The following is a 21,186-nucleotide window of genomic DNA, read 5'->3' as shown; positions in this document are numbered from 1 at the left end:
CCGGACACGGCTCCAACGTTATTCCATGGCGACTACCGACACGAACGTACACCATCACAGAGCACTGATCATTCCAAGGACTGGATAATAAAGACGGCTTTTTAAGGCTCTTTAAACAGCCTTTTTCTTTCTGTGCAAGCAACGATGCAAGCTACATGGCATCGCTAAACACCCTGAAGAAGCCCATGTTTGGGCGAAACGCGTTGGCTGTTCCAAATGAATCCAAACAAAGAACACCAGAAATAAAGCCACTAAAAAGACTCTCTGCCAACGGATTGTTTTTGTTTTCTAACTTCTACATGCTGCATCTGTTTACTTGCCATTCGAGCGTATTGCCTCTCATCCAACCTGTATACTGGTTTAATAAGTCAGCAATATTGAACCACTTTTTATAAATCCAGTAGTTTCATACTATTTGGTATTTAAAAATATCCCTTATAACCTACAGTTAGTATTTCTTTTACTCATTTATTGATAACTCGAAATATACTTCAATTGATCACATTTCAACTTAAAACGTATCTGAACAAGTAACATCAACATTTTGACCACTTTAGAATTGAAATACTTTTCGAGTTTTCAATATAGGGTTTCAAAAACACTCAGATAACTACATGCGATTCCTTTTGGAATTTGAATGCCAGATGGCATGAGATATATTTACATATGAATGAATACCCATCACTAATTAATCTTCTGACGTATGTACATGGACACATTTATTTTCAGAATTCTTGAATTTATTAATTTAGGGTTTTATATACTAAGCATATTTTTGGAAGGGGAGCCGGTGATTTGCTGAATCAGATGTCTGACCACAAAAAATGTAGTTCACTAATCGAAGGACACAATGCGAGTCGGAAATGTTGTTTCAAGTCATAAAATGCCCTTTGTGGCTGTTTGCAGTTCAGTAAAAAATAGGGGGCATAAAATGGGCACCCCATCCCTCCGTTTGAATTGACTGGAATGTAGCAATGATTTGTGGCCACCATTGCAGTCACAAGCCATTGATCCGACACTGACTGCCTAAAACGGATGGTATCTTATTTGTAAAGTAGAAGCTGTCTGAGGGTATAGGGAATAGCAATGAGAGGAGCAGTCTGTGGGACCACTGCCGGCTACCTCAATGTCATTCACTGAATAACAACTTTTACTTTAATAGCAGCCACTGGTCCGTAAAAGAACATAAAAGACAATTCAGTTAAGGCAAATGCAGGGACCAAGGTCTGCATTCACAGCCATTGTCAGGGAGTCGCAAAAGGATCCCTGACATTATATGTTTTTTACCAAGACATTTTTTATTATATTTTTTAAAGAAGGGACAGTAGATTAAAAAAAAATAACCAGTACTGGACACAGTTACAAAATGACTAAAATAGCAGGGAAAACTGGCCAATAGTGACGACCAACATCAAACAAAGAAAGAAAAACAAGGAATACGCAAAAAGAAACTCCATCTCAGCATCCACTGGTAGTATCATCTCTGACCACTGATCGGGGCAAAAATTAAGGAAGGGACATGTAACATCCGCCTCTGCCCCCACGCCCTCCTTCACAACAACAGTATTAAAGATTAGAGATTTGTACATTTCAACCTCCAGAGAACTCCCCATCCGATTACATGGTTCCAACTGTATTCCCCGGTAATCTGCCCAGCACTCCCAGATTTTGTAATATTTCTTAGGATAACCCCTAGCAGTATAAACTGGATGTCTGAGGCCTAGGAAATGGCTTAACCCCTCCTTCCAAACCTCCTAAGAGGAAACCAAAGCCTCATCCAGTCCCTCTATTTCCACCCAAATCATTTGAGATGTGCAGCAGAGCACACCTAGAGACCGAGGCAAGGAAAGGCCATGCACTCTGCCGAGGGGAAACCTCCGTTACAAGGCAGGCATTACATCGCAATGCCTTTACAACAAAACGTTTACAACGCAAGTGCCTTTACATCACATGCCATTACAACATATGTGATTCCAAAGCATGCCATTACAAAGCATGCCATCACAACCCATTATAAGGTTAGCAATGGAGAATTTTAAGTTTTGGGGTGGGTATAGTTGGGAATAGAAATTATTACCCCTACACTATCCAACACTTTCCCTACTGTTGCAGTCACTGGAGTGGGAATAGTAATTATTACCCCTATTCTAGTCAACACTTTTCCTCCTGTTCCACTCTCTGGAGTGGAAATAGTAATTTTTACCCCTACGCTATCCAACACTTTCCCTACTGTTGCACTCACAGGAGTGGAAATAGTAATTTGTACCCCTACGCTATCTACGCTATCTACGCTATCTACACTACACTAAAAGTATTATGTGGAGAATGGTATGCGCTGTAATGGAATGCGTTGTAATGGAATACAGTGCAATGGTAGTTTTAAAAAATGAGTTGTAATGGTATACTTTGTAAAAACACGCGATGTGATGGTAGTTGCATTGCAAAAACTGTCATGTAAAAGCATGTGTTGTAATTTTTTGTGTTGTAAAAGTCATATATTCCCTACTGAGACAGTCAAAGACCCCACCCCAGAAGGAGGCAATAACAGCACAGCCCTCAAGCAGTGTGCGTCCTGTTACAGTCTGACACCTCAAACAAGGGCAGATGTGATAAAGAACCGTATTCACACCCTCTTCCTAGTGTAATAAATCCTGTGTAAATAACGCAGCTGCATAGGACAGTATTTGGAAGCTATGGCTGCTTCTCGAGGAAAAACCAGGGCCTCTCTCCATTCATCATCTTTCAAGGGGTCTAGGTCACGAGCCCAAGCCTGCCTCACACCCCTGTGGTGTGGGATGTTGGTCAACAGTATTTTGGCTTCAAGGGGCCGAATTCCGCGATGTCCTAAATATGTGCGATCTAGGGCGTGAGAGCATGATGAAGCTGCTGATATTTATCAAATTGGGACTGTTGGAGTTGATTCTCCACTTGAAGGGCAGCAAAGGAATTAATCACTTTACCCCCAAGAACATCCCCCAATCTGGACATTCCATTTTAATCACAGAATTTGAACCCCTGCAGCTCGGCCACCTGATGCAGGGAGGTGCCCTCCCAGAAGGGAGTCTCCCCAGTGAGCTGTACCCCCCATTTTATTTCCTGACCGCCTCCCTCCATTTCGCAAGGACCACTCTGGTGGTGGGAGGGAGGTCACGAGGGACCGGTTTCCGATACAGTAGATGCAACAGGGTCGATGAGCCCAGTGCCCATCCCTCAGATGCATCACCCAGATCGATAAAGCAAGCCCCCGAACCAACAGTCACTCAGGGTAGTCCGATATACATCCCTATAATAGAACAGCACGGCCGGAGTAGCAATGGCATTGTTACATGCAGCTTTATAACATTTGGAGAGGGCGATTTGATAGGGACTAGAATCAAATAGAAGAGCCCTGCAAAAGGGAGTTGATACGGGAAAACAAAGACAATGCCACGTTAATGGTAAGTTCTGGAGCCGATACAAAAGCGACAATCTCAAAGATGGCCGACCTCCCGAGAAGGGAGAGGGGCAACGTCGCCCATGGCTTTAAATCGGCTGTCAATCTATCCAATTGCGGTTGTATATTTAGGGCTCACACCCAGGTCTCGTCCGAGGTGACATACACTCCCAAATTTTGATACCCTCGTGGGAGGACCAGAAGGCCCAATGCCCACCACAGCCCCTTCACGTGCCCACTCACCGGGTTCACGGAGGAGTTACTTGGATGAATTCAGAGGACTTACTGGGATGAATTCAGATTCAGCAAAATCTCTCCAAAGATATTAAGGAACCGGAGCACCCACAGCCAGAGTCATGGAGGTGGGTTAATAAAAATGAGCATTGGCATATAACCCAATCCTCTCCTCAATTCCAGGCCCCCAATTTAAATCCCCACAGCTGTGCATCAACATTGACCCAACTCACCATAGGTTATCTGGATAAGGCACAAAAGAGAGAAGAGGGGGCATCCCTGATGCATTCTCTCGATTGACCGGAAATGGGGTGTAAGTGAACCCACATTCACAGACCCGAGTGAACAGATACGTGTGCACAATATTTACATAATATGAGGGAAAACAGAAACTGACAAGCAACCGAATCAAAAGCTGTACTGAAGTCTACCTGCAGGAGCGCACTATCAGTATGATGATGCTGCAAAAGAGCAATAGAATTTCACACCCACTGAATATTATGTCTCATAGCACAGCCTGGCATGAATCCTATGACCTTGAACAACATGTTAGCCAACGTCTTGGCCCATATCTTGATTTCGATGTTGAGAAGCAAGATCGGGCAATAATACCCACAGCTCTACAATGGTAAACATGGATTAAGAAGGCCTATGATGTCTGCAGTCCTAAAGGTTCAGAGGTAGCATTTTGCCCTTCAGGGCTTCTTTAAAAACTCCCAGCAGGTGGGGGCCCGTGGTGCCCAGGTGGCCTTATAAAATTCAGCCAGGAGGCCGTCCAGACCCAGTGACTTCCCCTGACCCAGCTGCATCAACGCAGCCCCAAACTCCTCCACTGTGATATCCAACTCCAAAGCTTCCCTTTCGATGGGGAGAAAAGGCATGGGCATGGGAATCCCAAACAAACATCTCCACCCTTGAGGGGGCTCTCGGTGTTGCGCCAGACACAGAGCGCATTATAGTAATCAGCACAGGTGCCGGCAATCAACCGATCACTGGATACACGTTCCTCCAGGGCATTGCTGACGCAAGGGATTGGGTCCCGCGTGAGTTTCGACAGAGAAAAGCCAATGAAGGGCTTTGATGGATTTATCCCTCCATTGATAAACGCCCCTCTGAATAACCATCCACACCTAGTGCGCTTCCTCCATCAGGATCTAAAGAGAGTGCAGAGAGTACAGAGGACTACCGGGTTAGGGGAGGCCAGATATTGATCCTCCAGCTCACGAAGACACACTTCCAGCTCTTCCACCTTACAGTCCATGCAGTCTTGTGAGCCGCCTGATAACTATTGACAAAACCCTGTGTTGTGGCATTTCAAGCCTCCCACAGGACCTGGGTGAGCAAACCAAACCCACATTATGGTGAAAGTATTTCCATGTGGCATCATGAAGGCTGACCTCAACTGGGCGTCTACCAGAGTCCAATCGCTCAGCCACCACCAACGTGGTCACCTCCTCTCTCTCATCAACATTCACAACTTGACAGGCGAGTGATCCGACAGACCCCATGGCCATATTTTGAACCTTGCTGATCGTGTAGCCCTGGGATTTACGTAAAAGAGAATAAGCCGGAAAAGGATTGATGCACCCCATAGAAGTAGGTGTATTCTCTTTTCATGGTGTGACAAAACAACCATGAATTCAGCAAACCCACAGCATCGATGAATTGTGCTAGGAGCGTCTGCAGCGAGGAGAATCCCAGGGCCCCGGAGGATTGGTCTAGGGGCATAGAAGCGATACAGTTTATGTCTCCCCTGAGCAGCCAAGTATCCACAGGGAACTTCAGAACAATGGCTTGTATGGCACAGATGGTGTGTAAAAACACCTCAGACAGGAGGGGGGGGGGGGGCATACACATTAAGAATAGAAAAGGGCTCACTCCCCAGGAGGCCAGTAATCGCAACATAGCAACCCTGGGCATCATGCCAGGTCCAAATGTGGTGAAATGGAATGCTGCACCTGATGAGTATAGCTAAATTCCTGGAATTTCTATGAAATCCTGAGTGAAACACTAGCTCAAAACCAAGCCAGGTAAGAAAGGGGCATTGGTTTCCCACTAAATGAGTTTCCTGTAAAAGCAGGAAGCCAGGTGCCACCCGCCGGGCAGCTCTCAAGACTGCATATCGTTTGGTTTTATCAAGTAATCTATTGACAAGTGAGGAACCGAACATACATGAGTTTATTAGCTACAAGATTAGTCACCATGAGGGTCTGTAGAGAAGTCATTTGTGAGGTGCAGTCGTGGAGCAAATACAGAAGTCTCTTTGCCTACAGTGTGAAGGAAACGAAAAAGAACCAAAAGAAAGCAACTAATGTCCAAACCACCCACCATCACTCCTACCCACCTACCTCTATACTTCAAGAACAAGAAGTATCTGTTGTAGTGCAAACATCAGGGTGACGCCAACCAGGCAGACAGGAGATCAAGCCTCTATCTGACTGTTGTACAAACCTCACCCCTACCAAAACCCCACCTATTAATCTAAGGGCATGTGCCGGTAGGCCACAGGCACCATAGTGAGACCCACCCACACCCAGTAAACAAACCTGTAAAGGAAACTGAGCATGCACAATGATAAACATCATAAAGTCAAAGCAAAAGAACATACACGATTACATGAAACCAGCAGACTAGGGTAAGACATAGTATATGCAGCAGCCATTAAACAAGATACAAATCACAGTGACCGAGAAAATAACAAAAGAGCAACATCAGGAGTCAGTGGCAGCCGACAAAGACGTAGACTCAGGGAGGGCCGAAACCAGTTCAACGTTTGTGGTCAGGGAAGGAGGGCAACTATCTTCGCAAGCAACCCTGAAATCCTGGTCAGCCACTGTTCCGAAGTGACAGGAATCCCGCATGTACCGAGGGCAAACACGGTGGGGGTCGCAGTTTACTTGATCCAAGGGAGTCTCGGATCAAGGGCTGTGTAACCTCTCAATGGTATATCCCAACGGCGTAGATACGGTCTCTCCTTCGCCCACTACAAGGCAGCCTCCGGAGTGTAGAAAAACAACAATTTGCCCCCAAAGAACACTTGAGGGCATGCAGGAAAAAGCAGCATATATTGTACTCGCAGGTAAGGGAGGGCGGAACTGGCATAGTGCCTCTACGCATAGCTCCACGGAGGTAGAAAAAAAACTCTGTGGAGCTACGCTCCCTCCTCTCAACCTCCCCACTTCCAAATGCCTTAAAAATATATAAAAAAGGCACTTACCTGTATTTCTGCCACCTACCCTGCTTGGCCGCTCTCCTTCCTGCTCATCTATTGTCCTCGACGAAGTCCTTTGTAAAAAAAACACTACGTTGTAAGTCTTGTGCTTGCGCATAAAAAAACCCACAACATTGTGCGTCTTGTGCGTGCGCATGTCAAGACTTACAACGTAGTGTTTTTTTTTTATGAAGGACGTGGCCGTGAGAGGAGCAGGAAGGAGAGGGGCCAAGCAGGGGAGGTGGCAGAAATACAGGTAAGTGCCTTCTTTATATATTTTTTAAGCAATTGGGAGGGGGGAGGGAGCGACTAACACTGCTCTGCCATGGAGGCAGAGTTTTTGCCTACTCTGCATTTGCCACGGAGCGCGGAGTAGGCAAATTCCGCAAACTCCGCTGGCGGAGCAGATTTCCACGCCCAGGGTTACTCACAGGGCTCTAAGTTTTTATTTCACCTCCTGTGATGAGCGGCACTGCTGGACATGAAGGGTACAGTCTGGGAAACCCATCACCCGGTCCAAGTTGGAATGTAGCGAGTTCTAAGAGTGAGAGACTTGCAAGATGGCACATCGATCAGCATAATTCAGTAGACAGGCAATGACAGGCCTCGGCGAAGGCCCAGGCGGAGGTTTGGCCATCAGGTATCTGTGGGTACGTTCAACAATGAAGCACTGTAACACAGCATCAGACAGCACCTAGGACCGGAGCTAAGTTGTGATAAAGGCAGTCATGTTCGAACCCTCAGCATCCTCCGGAATGCCCATCATACAAGTGTTGTTCTACTGGGAGCGCTCCTCCGCATCTTCCACATGCACCTCCAGCACGGCCACAGAGTGCCGCAGGGCTGTCACCTCAGTTTGGCAGGATTGCATAGAGATACACAGATAGCCTGGCCTGGTGATCTGTAACCTTGTTCACTGTGTTGCACAAGTCTTGACGGATAAGAGACAAATTGACATGAAGCTCCACAATATTCCCCTCAACAGAAGTGCAAAGTTCCAGGATAGCTTGCAGGATGGGGGAGTCATCCCAGGACTGGACAGCAGTCCCCTGAACACCAACAGATTCAATCGGAGGCTCCACTGAGGAAGTGAGTTTAGTATATTTGTCAATCTTCCCCTGTATGTAGGGCTGGGGCAGCTTATCCTTCCCCATGGTGAACAACATTGTGAAAAGGAGTTTCACTCCCAAGAGTGGCAAGGGAGAACATGAGACCAGGGGAGCTTCTCACAAAGGAAAAAGGAGCCCCCTGCAATGAAGAAACAATGGTAGAAGTATCACGCCGGAACGCCTACAAAACTCCCAACCGCGTCGCAGCACAACTACCAATCCGGTCCATCCAGCAAAAACATTGACCACTCAAAGATGAAGGAAGAGATTGCGCATCCCGCCATGCCAGCGGGGGCCAACACGCAGGAACCCCCCAGGGTCAGGCACAAAGAGGAGATGCCCCAAGAGTTGTGGGCTGAAAATGGCCACTGAATAGACTCTGACTTTGTGGTCAGGACCAGGATGCAACAGTGTCACTCTCCAACAAGAGGGAAAGTGTAGGAGAGTTGGGGAAAATCATTAGTCTCCCCACAAGTCCACCAACAGCAGTGACATGGGCAGAAGCACGCAAAAGGGGGAATCCCCAAATTGTGCCTCATGGCCCAATGCAGCCGTCAATGCAGAGGGAGGCAGGGTAGAGAGCAAGTGGGAGCAGCCCCTCTGCACACCCTGTGGTCAAATCTGACTGCTGCAGTCAAATAAACGTTTAAGATTAATTTGTTAAGAGTAAGCAGTGGTAAGTGCACCACTGCCACCTCTTAAAAAAAATTTTTATTAACATTATCAACAAGCATTGGAAATGAAATAGGTCTCGCATCATTAGAGTTAGTGCTTTTAGAATTGTTTATGGTTTTTTTTTAAAATCTTTAGCATTTTTGTTTCCTGTAGCCAATGCTAAAGAATTACAAATAAAAAAAGCCATAAACATTTCTAAAAGCTCTAACTCAAATGCTGCGAGACCTATTGCACTGTCGGCTGGGGTTTTTTGATGGTGCTGTGCTGGGAGAGAGAGTGGGGAGGGGTTGGAGAAGGGAGGGGGCGAGACCTAAAAAGGCTTTTATAACCAGAAACGTGGATATAGCAGCATGCGTCCTCACCCAGAGTTGTTGGGAAGGGAAGTGCGAGTCTTAGCTCCTGACATACCTTATATTGGAGTGCTGCACAGTTACCACGAGGTGGCACTGTTTGCAGTGTTTGGGGGTGGAAGCTTTAAAAACTCCCCACCTGAAATGTGTAGTCATTCGAATTCATCAGAAGTTATAATCGTTACTGTTTAAAAAGCCTAATGCACGTCTGCCTTGCATGACTGTGACTACCTTCGCAAATAAGAGACCCCAAGAGATGCGTATGGTGCCAGACAAGAATCTCCTGCATTTAAAGTCCGAGAGTAAAGTGAAAGGCAGAACAGCTGCGAGGGGGTGGGGGTGGTGGAGGAGACTCGGGCAGCAACTGGGTTTTAAATAAGTGGTTGGGAAGGGAAGTGCGAGTCTTAGCTCCTGACATACCTTATATTGGAGTGCTGCACAGTTACCACGAGGTGGCACTGTTTGCAGTGTTTGGGGGTGGAAGCTTTAAAAACTCCCCACCTGAAATGTGTAGTCATTCGAATTCATCAGAAGTTATAATCGTTACTGTTTAAAAAGCCTAATGCACGTCTGCCTTGCATGACTGTGACTACCTCCGCAAATAAGAGACCCCAAGAGATGAGTATGGTGCCAGACAAGAATCTCCTGCATTTAAAGTCCGAGAGTAAAGCGAAAGGCAGAACAGCTGCGAGGGGGTGGGGGTGGTGGAGGAGACTCGGGCAGCGACTGGGTTTTAAATAAACTCCCCAGTAGCTAGTGGTAAACTCTTTACGAGGCTTTTAGTTGCATCTAGGGGAGTCTTGGACTTACTGTCTTTTATATTTGTTACCATTTTTATTTGCTAGAATTCGAAGCATCCTAATAGGGCTTAACCTAAGACCGGATGTTCCCTCACATGCATTAATTTAGGTTGCATTGAGCAGTGCGTGCACTTTGCTTGACCCATTGAAGTGCCTGGCTAAATGCTCACGGGAGCTGTGTGCTGATGCACGCGATGAAAAACCAAAGCATGCACTTGCTTGATCCAAGACGCTGATGATGTCCCTGTGACAGTGCCACTTTGGCTGAATGCACACGTACTAGAGTTTCTCCTTTACCTGATGGGTAGAGACTAGTTAGTAACGAGACGCACGGAAAACGCGGTGTTCAAGGTACAACATTCACTCATGATCTTCTCTGTCATAATAAACCAGTGACTGCGCGTAAACCGTGTCCTTGTAGTTGTGATCCAGAGTGGAGCTTTCACACGGAGTAGTTCGTTGTCGGTACAGAGATCACACTGTGTTTGTTGTCTTGCACCCCTGTCTGCCTGTTGTTGGTTGGTTTGGTACTCATAAGGAAAAGCAAAAACCCGCAGATTGCGTACCGGCTGCTTAGTTTGTGGTTACTTTGTGTGTTCAGAGTCGCCTCGACAGATCTTTAAACAAATACCCGCTAATGAAAAGCAGAATCCACGCGCTGCAGCTCATGACAAGACCTCAAAATAAGCGCATTAATGCTGCTTTATTATTAGCCTTGTATAACACAATAGCCTGAGTCACGGCAAATATTGGCAGAGCAGTGCTTCAACCCCATAAATGTGCGAGGCGCTGTACAATGTAGAAGGCAGGGTAAATACATAAATTTCAGTTTGTAAACCCGTGTGGGTGTCTCGTAAGGAGCTCGTTTTTTTCTGCTTTTGTAAACGCTCCTATGCGAGTAGGAGGAGGAGGGGGGAGGAGAGTAGGAGGAGGAGGAGGGAGGAGAGTAGGGGAGGCACGGCCTAGCGGCCGTGCAACCAAGAAGTGAGGGGGCGGAGCTGGGGGAGGCTGTGAGAGAGAGAGTGGGGAGGAGAGTAGGAGGAGGAGGGGGGAGGAGAGTAGGAGGAGGAGGGGGGCCAAAAGAGACAAGACGGAGGGAAGGCAGAGAAGGGGAGGGGGGAGGAGAAATGCGACACGGCGGGCAGGGGAGGGGGTGGAGCGGGGGTGTGAGAGGAGTGCGCCTGAGGGAAAATACGCGGCTGGGGGCATGTGCACGCGCTTTTAAGCTCAATGCGCATGCGCATTGAGCTTGAATTTCACGGGCACTGCAAGGAATCGCCACGATTCCTTGCAAGTTGGTTAAAGACTGTTTAAGCCCCCATAGTCTCGCAAGCTCGATGCGCATGCGCATCGACAGGCGAGACCTCAAAAGGGGATCCGTTCACATTCCCATTTGCAAATGGGTTGCCACCAATTTTGATTGACCAAAAAATTAGTTCATTCCAGGGCGATTCAGCATTTGGAAGGAATGCTCTAAATATGCCCACTCCAAATACCGATTCAGAATTTGTTCGTAAATGCAAGGCGTGATTCGGTAACAAGTTACTGAACCACAATTTGGTATTTATGCAGCTAAAAACGCTTTTTTTGCAGTCACAAACTGCCCAAACATGCAAATCGGGCAATTTGTATCCTCCAAATATCTTTGTACATCAGGCTTACATGTAGAATATACATGTCGGGCCTTCGATCAGCAGAGACGGTTTAATTCATGAGCAAAGTGGTCTCTAGCCCAGAGCCCCAGCCTTTCAGGGGGGTTCTAATAGAGCCAGCTCTGTTATGCAGGGAGTCTTGCCCTGATGAACTTGACTAGTTCTTCAACAAATTGTTTTAAATACCTTTTTCCTTTAATTTATTTTCAATGTGTGGGAGTCTATTGCAAACATTTTGCAATGTTGCATTTATGTTTCATGCAACATTCATAGAAAAAGTATCTTTTAGAGCAAAAACGGGACCTCACATAGGACAAATGGGTGGGGGTCACAGAGATGATTTGCAATAATATTAGTGAGCTGCTGCTGTATTACAATATTGAAAACAGACATCACTAGCCCTGAATCCTAGATGTAAACATATTTAGAATTTGGACCAGTGTGCCTTTGCGCGGTCAGTCACTTGGATAAAGAGGGCAGCAAAATGATGAAATTAGATAATGAATTAAAATCTGTTCTGAATAGGGGCCCCAAAAATATGTTTGGCTCAAGGCACCCCAAATTCTTAAGATGACCCTGTCAACCTGCCTTCTTAATTTATTTCTTATGATTTCCTAAATCCATTAAGCTAATTGGTAATATGTTACTAAATATCAAAATGGGTTTAGTAAATTTGTACAAGGCATTTAACGGTTGCAAATCCTGTGATTTAGCAAATAACAGACTTTGAAATCGGTAAATCGCTTGGTACATGATCTGGCCCATAATGCCCGCAGTTAGAGCCATCGTTCTGTAGATAAACACGGTAAAGGACTCTATGGCAATCCCACAGACTCACCATTAGAGGGCACTAAAAGCACATTTATAGAGTAGACGGTGCTCAACCACCAGAGAGATTGGACCAGGGGTCTCCATCCTTTTCTGTAATGAGAGCTAATTCTGATCAGTGAAAATAGTTGTGAGCTACTGAAGGTCAAATAACCCGTGCATTGTTACCAGGCACCCCCTTGTCCAGCTTCATTAACTTTAAACCTAATGTCCATGGAGCCCCATACTATGGTCTGAACAAAATACTGTGACTAGGGGTACTAAGATACGGCTGCCATGTGCGTGCATGGTCTGTGGGGATGTATGAACGTGTGTGAATGAAAGGGATATACGGGTATGGGTGACTTAGAGCCTGTGTATGTACTTGTGTCACATGACATACCTTTCGCCATGTTTATTTCTATTTACATCATTATTAGAGCGCATGGCAACCCGGGGGCATCCCAGCGCTGAGTAGGAGGCAGCATCCCAATCGATGGGACTGAGCCCTTCAAGGATTAAGATATTTAAAGAGCCAGTTTTTGATCCCTTTCCAAAGGCGTAGCTCGTATTCTATCATACAAATGGTTGATGGTAAGGTGTTCCAAAACTATGCTACATTAAAGCTGACGGAGCAACCACCTCCTCTCATTATTTTGATAGTTAGGGCTGGTGCCAGATGTAAATTTACGAAGTGGTCTATTCGGAGTGTAGGGAGTGATCAGCAGTTGAAGGATAGGTGGACCATGGCCCTGCAAAGCCCAGTGCGCAATGCACAGTGATTTAAATTCCACTCTTTGGGCAAATGGAAGCCAATGAAGATCTCTCAGGCCCTGACCAGCTGACTGGGAACTAGGGATACCAAGCAGTGTGCATGCAGCCGCATTCTGCACCACCGGTAATATCCGGATAACTACTTTTTGGGCCCCAAGTATAAGGAGTTACCATTGTCCAAATGAGACAGTACTAAGGTTCGAATCACCACTTGTCTCGAAGTCTAGGGGAGCAAGGGTAGGAACTTGCGTAGCAGTCTTTCCATTCCAAAATAGATAGCCGCCATTTTTGTAACCTGGGCTTCCATGGCCAAAGTATCTTCAAGCCTCACCCCTAAGCTTTTTATAACAGATGTAGGGGTTGGCAGGGACCAAGGCCAATAGGCCAGCCCCGACTCTTTTACATGTTAGACTTATTACCAAGGATCATTAATTCGTTTTTTTGATCCATTGACTTTCAGGCATGACTTATTTATCCAGCTGGCTGCCTGCTCCAGACAAGGTCTAAGATTAGATATTAAAGTAGCCAAGTCTGGGGCAAGAGAAAACACCAGCTGGCAGTCATCTGCATACAAGATTATAGGGACTCCAAAGGTGGCTACAATATCTGCCAAAGGCATCTATTGAACAGCTTGGGGATAAGTGCGGACCCCTGCGTGACCCCACAAGCCACTGGCAACATGTTCGAAAAACAGACTCTGTCAAAAACATGGAATGTTCATTCCTTTAAAAAGGAACCCACGGGGGAGTGGCAAGATGGCGGCTGAGCTGTAGTGATTCCTGTGAGCTTGGTCGTCCACCACCAGTGTGACACAGCTGGGTGCTGCCCTCAGGCCCCCACATGCCAGCAAAGTAACTCTGGTGCACTGGAGGACCACCGGAGCTCTCGGCGGTCATACCCGCAAGCTGCAGACAACACAGGAGAGAAGGGAAGCCTCCAGCGCCATTGGCGGCTGCCAGGCAAAATGGCAACGGTCTGCGGCTCCCGGAAAGTGGAGGCCTGACCCAAAAGCAGGGATACGACGGTGACAAGGAACAAGAGGACGCAAAGACGAGCAAGGAGTGCGAGAGGTCAGTTTACTCCCCTCGCAACCGGAGCCCCAGATTAATGGTGAGCTGCAGAGAGGCCCGGTGGAAGGCCTACGTGGGACCAGCCACTGGGACAGAATAGCTAGAGCTGCTCCCAACGCCCGCAAGGGAACCTCCGATGCATAGGGGAATGCCGGAGCGCTTGGCAAAAGTGTTTGTGGGATGCAGATGACGGAGGGGGCAGTGGAGCCCCGGGTGCGTGCCTGAAGCGAGTTGTGGAGCAGTGCTGATTGCAGGCAACAGAGAAGCCCAGGAAAATGCCTACACGAAGCTGGGCGGAGGGAACAAGGTCTACCTGCTACAGCTACTGCAAAGAGAGCGAGGATCCCTCCGGTCTGCACAGGAGTTAACCCTACATATTGGGGGGAAATAAAGACAGTGAGTGGTAGACTTGGAACAGAAAAACCAAAGAAACAACGGGCCCAGCGCAGAGGTGTAACAGTAACCAGCCTAAAGGAACAGTGGCCAGAATATTGACAGGTGAGCGGATCAGAGCAGCATGTGCCTGTGGTCGCCAAATCTGGTGAAGGGGTAGTTCCATGCAATGGGTATAGCAACACATGCCAGGGGGTGAATTTGACGTACAGGAGAAAAAACGGACCCAGGGGGAACCCGCAACAGAATAGATGACACAGACAACAGGTATTGGTGAAAAGGGCAACGCCCACTGAGATAGCCTAGTGCTGGGAGGCCGAACAGTTGCGTTTTGGGTGAGGAAATGGCGACCTCCAAACCCCCCACCAAGAAGGACAGCAGCATAAAGGACTTACTAAGTCCACCCCCAAAAAGCCAATGGGATGTGAAGCCAGCGCTGAGAAGGAAGTGGGAGACCAGGAAGGAGTGGAAGCACCAGTGATTAGAACCTTCCTGGAAACCCTCTTTGAAGCTCTGAGGTCCGACTTTGTGACGCTAAAGTAAGACTTAGCCTCTGAGGTTAAAGAGATCTGGAGGGAAGTGGGGGACATAGGCCAGAGAGTAGATTCACTGGAGCTGATGGGGGATGCCGGGGAAGAAGAGCTGGATGCTCACCATAGAGACCACTGAACCTTCAAGCTAAAAATGCTGAGCTCCACTCCCGTATGGAGGACCTCGAAAACAGATCAAGGAGAAGCAATATACGTATCAAGGATGTGCCACTGCAAGCAACAGTGACCGGGCTGGAGGCGTATGTTCGCTGGCTTTCCACCATGTGGCCCCTATGCTGGCTCTACAAGACACCGTCCTGGACCGTAAACACAGAGCTGTCCTCCCCACAAACACGACCGGCATGCCACAAGACATTGTCAGTTGCCTCCATTATTACACCCAAAAGTAAACAATTTTGACAGCAGCCAGAGATCGCAACACTATTGACTTCGAGGGCATAAAAATATGGCTGTACCAAGACCTGTCCCCTATCACGCTCCAGAGAAGGGTGAAAAAATGAGTACGCCATTGAACATAGAAGGTCAAACAGAAAGGGAAGCATTGCTGAAACAGCTGCAGAGCCAGGAAGTACGGGAGGCGCCAAACAACGAATGAAGGGAGTGGGGAATATGCAGTAAAGAGGACAGTGTAGGAATAATAACTCTTTAGATCTCAGCGACGACAAATGCAGACCCTGGGGCGCACCTTGATCTTGGGACAATGGATGACTGGCAGGACGGCGGGGTACACGAACCAAGGACTCGGATGACCTTTGTGATGCATCTCTGATACCATGTACCATGTTCCTCGTGTGTTGGACGATTTGGAGGGGGAATCGATGTCCAGTCTTCGATGAGTATTGTTATTCATTGTTTTCTATCTTTCCTTTTCTCTCCATTGGCAGTATTAAATTTTTCTTATTGTTGTTGACAGTGGACTACCTACTGCTTAAATTCCAAAAGGAGGGCTCAGGATGATTATCATTCAATTTACCACGAACACAACACACACAACTGAGGGATGGTTAGGCTAATTAGTTATAATGTGAGAGGGCTGAATGTGCCTGCATAGCGGATGGCACTTCTGTCTATGCTGAAAGAATCTAAATGCGATATATGCTTATTGCAGGAAATGCATCTGATTCCAGCAGACTGGCGACGATTAAGATTCCGCTGGTTTTTACCGCCAGTATTTTTCTGCAGGAGAGGTGAAGAAGGCAGGGGTAGCGATCCTATTGGCCACACATTTCGAGGGCAGAGTCACTAGTACACAAGCAGAAATTCCAGGGCACCTCCTTTCACTGTGTATTACATACGGGCCCCACTCCATGACCATTGCAAATATCTACACACCTAATGAATGACAAGAACCCTTTATCTTGGACACATTATGACAGTGATGGAAACCACAGATACGCACATGCTCATAGCGGGGACTTTAATTTGGTACCATGACCATTCTGGGAAACCCAGACTTCCCACCAGCACTGCATAGGTCGGCGTATATATGCAATGGCAGCATGCAAATTTTAAGAGAGCGGGCGACCTATTCGATCATTTGGGTATTATGTCCTTCCAGCAAATTCAAAAAGGGTATGGGTTACCCTCCTCGGCACACTGGCAATACACCACTATTCGTCACTGGGACACACAACCAGCCATGAAGCCCTCTGCGAGTAGACCACTGCTACCCTTTGAAAAAAGGCTTATCACCACACATACAGATAAAAAACTGATATCTGATGTATACACCTTCCTGAACACATCACAATCACAAACCAGAACAAAAGCACAGGAGAGGTGGGAGAAGGAGTGTGGCAGACAGTTCACATAGGAGGAATTGTCAGACATACAGAAACAGGCAAATACAGCAGCACTTTCTGCCACGGGTAAAGGGACTCGTACTACAGATAGTTCACTACTGGTACTAAACACCCGAGCGCACAACGCATTGGAAAAGAGGAGGAGACCCCAAATGCTGGAGAGGGTGTGGCGACAGGGGGACATTGACACACCTTCTGTGGCCCTGCCCTAAAATACAGGCATACTGGCAGGAGATATTAGATGGGATAGATGAAATATTTGATACTGAACTCCCCAGGTTCCCAACTTACATTCTCCTGGGCCTCCCCAACCCTTTAACATACACTCTCAGATCCCTGAAGGGCCATGCGATCACATTAGCGCTATGTACAGCTAAACAATCAATGCTAGGACGATGGGGCATGGGCGCGATACCACAACGTATGGACTGGCTTTAGAAGATGTGGGATATTCTGGGGATAAAGAAGCTCACCGCAGAGGCAGAAAATCAACTACCACGAGTCAATAAGATGTGGGGACCCTGCATTAGTTACCTAAGTGGGGAATTCAGGGAGCTGACATGTCTGAGTTACCTTTGAATACTCTGCCTAATACCAGAAGAGACACCATCCACGGAACAGGCTTCAAATACTTAAAGTCTTGGGCGCAGTCCATATCAGCGCTACTCAACAGAGGAGCCCCAGTGTCTGGCTCCTTATATCATCCTTGAGACAGCCCATCCGGGACTTCCCTCCCCACTTGTTCCCTTTTTTTCTTTTCTATTATTGGGTTTTTATTTTAGTTTTGGTATGTCTTATTCACTTCATTTCTCTCAATGCCGCCCTACCGGGAACTGGATGTAGGTGGGAGTATTTGTATTGTTCCTCTTTTTCTTATTTTCTTCTTGTCTAATATACCTATTCTAAATCATAAAATGATTTAAACATAACAAGCATTGGCCATGCCAATGGTTTAGCCATATTGGTTACATTAGGGTCTTCCTGTGATTCTGGGCACATCACAATCTCCCCGTGCCTAAATATAAAATTTATATGCCCTGTTGTAGGGCAACTGGTACTCGTGTAAAGCGCTCTGTTACCTAAGGGTAGAGTCCACACTAAATAAAAGCAGCACCGCCTCTTCTGTGTTTCTCTGCAGTGCAGAGACCACGGCGAGAAGACATGGGGGTCGGATGGGCCTGGATCGGGAGGCGGCTCCAGGAATAGAACGGCTGCAGCGCCCTGGAGGCGCCCGCCCTCAGGAGGCACATAAACTGGGACTGGGAGCTGTAACAGTGGAAGTAGCGTGGAGTGCTGGCTATGCTGCAGTGCGCACTCGCTCCGCGGCGGCCATTGAAGAATCAGGCAACAAACTCCCTTTGCGAATACACAAGTAGCTTTAAAAGCATTTAAATATTGTGCCCGCGAGCACGAAGCGTGCGCTTGTTTGCACTGCAGCAAATCCGTTTGAGGCCAACTGTCTGGTCCCGGTGGATATGAAAAGAGGCTCACTCTGACCCATTGCAAAAAAAGAGTGCGAAGCCATCAACCAATCACGCACCACGAAGCACCGAAAATGCAATATGACTCTTATTTACGAGAGACATATTGCATTTTCTACAGAAGTGTGGGCGTGAAAGAAGGCATAGACAGAAGGGGGTGGGGTAGGGGGGTGCTGCTGGCCTAAGAAGTCACGAACTGCAGGATGGAACAGGAGGAGGCAGGGAAACTAAACTTTTTTAAAGGTAATGGTGCCGATAGCTGTGGAAGAACAATAATGACGACATGGCCGTCATGAGGCGGGATTAAGTTTCCATAAACCAATCAGCATGCAGCATTTACGATTGCGGCCAATGACAAAGCTAGGTTGAAAGTGGGCGGGGCTTCCCCCACTATAGTTGTATACAGCATCTTTCGTCGAGACAGCGCATGCGCTGGTTAGGCGGAACATAACAAGGAACCCACCTACTCCAAGACTTTCCCTGTGATACTGGCCTGACCCACTCTATCTAAAAGTATAGAGTTGTCAACAGCATCAAAGGCCGGGCGGAGATCCAGGAGCACAATAGTTACTGTTACCCCTGATCCAAACTCTTTTTTGTCTCTTCCACTACTGCCAGAAGGGCGGTCTCTATACTATGCTTGGGACGAAAGCCTGTCTGTGTCTGGTGTAAGACTGAGTTATCTTCAAGAAACTTCGACAGACATCTATTCAGGCTTTTCCGCCACTTTGCTTAAACCTGCGAGCAAGAATATAGAGCGAAAAATATCCAGACACGATGGGTCAAGATTTGGTTTCTTTAGGTCAGCTCTGATCATCGCATGTTTCCATGGTAGCGCCACTATGACTGTTTCCAGGGAGGTTTGACTGATTTAACAAAATAGGGAAAATAATATCTGGCTCTAACACGAGAATTCTCATCAGTGCTGGGTCAAGAAGGGATCCTTATTTGATTTTCCTAAAAAGGAGATAAAGACCTCTAAAGAAAGAGGGGGGAATTGTGAAAGGGTGGGCAAGCATATGTGGTAGCATTACATGTACAACACAAAAATACCTTTTTTCTTTTTTTTAAATGTGGAAAATGTAAAGTGCAGAAAATGTTCTGCAAAAATGTCATATTAAGGAATATTTTTCGGCACTTGATAGAACGTTGTTCTGTGCTTTAAATGTCTCCCTTTTAAAACAAAATGACTGTATTTTTCAATTATAAATAATAGCGTATCTACCAGCCTCAGGGAGCAAGATGCCTGCTGTTTGTAAATGCAACACTTTGAAATGAAAGAAAATTCAACTGAAGAGTTTGATTTATGTTGATATGCAATAAATAAAGCTCATCATTTTAATTTTCTCTCAGTCAAAGTGTCTTTACAAACAGCAGGCATTTTACTCCCAGTTGCCTGTAGACACAGTGCCATATTTGTAACAGGAAAATACAGTCATTTGTTCAAATGTGAGGAATTTAAAGGGAAAAAGCATACTTCATAAAACATTAGGACTTAATTAGCCTAATTTAAAGTAGATAAAAACATTAAGACAATGTTTCATAGAAACATTTTTCTTCACTTTATGTGTCTCCCATTTAAAAGAAAATGACTTTATTTATCAGTTATAAATATGACACTGTGCCCACCAGCCACTGGGAGCAACACGCCTGCTGCTTGTAAATTTAAAACTTTGAAAAGAAAGCAAATTAAAATGAAGAGTTCTCTTAATCATTAAGTTTACTCTACATTTTAATTTTCTCTCATTTAAAAGAATTCACATACATCATTTTGTTCACATAATCCAATACCGAGCTGAGAACAACTTGTATTTCAGAGTTAAATACATCAGTACTTTAGTACTACACCTCTGTGCCCTGGGTCATAAATCTGAGTGGTGCACTGCTCATTATCAGGCTCTGCTATCTGCAGCCTGATAGTAATGTAAAATAAACATAGCCATTCCTTTAAAAGGAAAACATTATTTATTGCAGTTCTTAGTTAAAAATGAACACAAGGCTGGGAGGTTCTCTGAAGGTTTCTGCGAGCTACTGGTAGCTTGTGATCGACTGGTAGGAAACACCTGGATTGGGCTGTAGTTGACACATTTTTGGCATGAACAGTTGGTGTGAAATATTTTGTACGCCTGAACGCATTTTAGAAGGCAAAACCAGGGGTTCAAGCATGACAAACTAACATGTTCCAGAGTGCACTGACAAGCTTAGAAAAAGATCGTGGTCTGTTCGGGAACGCACTTCTAATTATTAAATGATGCCCAGAAGAGCAGTCACGTGTTTCGGATTGCCAGTGCCATCACAACCAAACTGAAATCTGGAGCAGATACTTGTTTATGATCATATAGTTAATATTACTAAAAATATATCTTGTAAACTGTTTGTCAGGGCCATGAATTAAAATGTCTTGAAAAGAACAACAAATATCAGAACTGGGTGAGTTACTTAACCACTTCGATGCTGATGACGAGCTCAGCTCATCATGAGGCTTACCTGCCGTGTGCTGATGACGAGCTGAGCTCGTCATGTAACGCAGTAATTTTAAAAATGCAGCACACAGCGGGAAAAGCCGCCGCAGCGATGCGGTTAAAGCTCCAACAAGGGCTGAAGTCTGATACCTGACCGTGAATCTAAATCCCAAAGCAAGGCAAGCTCCCACAGAGGCGATGTGGCGTAGTGATACTGCTGCCAACCATGACACTTAGAACCAGGTTCGAATCCCAGGTTCTGCAGCCTGGCAAATCTTCTTGCGCTGAAAGTTTGTTGTGAATCGCTTTTATGTTCTCGAGCAGCATTATTAACCACTGATGTCAGAAAGAGGTACCGACTAGTGAATTCGTTTCACAGTAT

The 21,186-nt window shown here is 46.3% G+C and overlaps 1 protein-coding gene across 1 annotated transcript in view; it reads right to left on the bottom strand.

Moving 5' to 3' along the window:
* LOC147683184 (actin filament-associated protein 1-like 2) overlaps window positions 1-21,186 on the bottom strand; it is a 278,687-nt gene that overhangs the window by 6,647 nt on the left and 250,854 nt on the right. The gene's annotated exons all lie outside the window — the stretch shown is intronic.

The sequence above is a fragment of the Lissotriton vulgaris genome, chromosome 11, assembly GCF_964263255.1.
Source record: "Lissotriton vulgaris chromosome 11, aLisVul1.2, whole genome shotgun sequence".
Classification (NCBI taxonomy): Eukaryota; Metazoa; Chordata; class Amphibia; order Caudata; family Salamandridae; genus Lissotriton; species Lissotriton vulgaris.
Note: the sequence above shows the minus strand (reverse complement) of the source record. Positions and strands in the feature narration are given on the sequence as shown.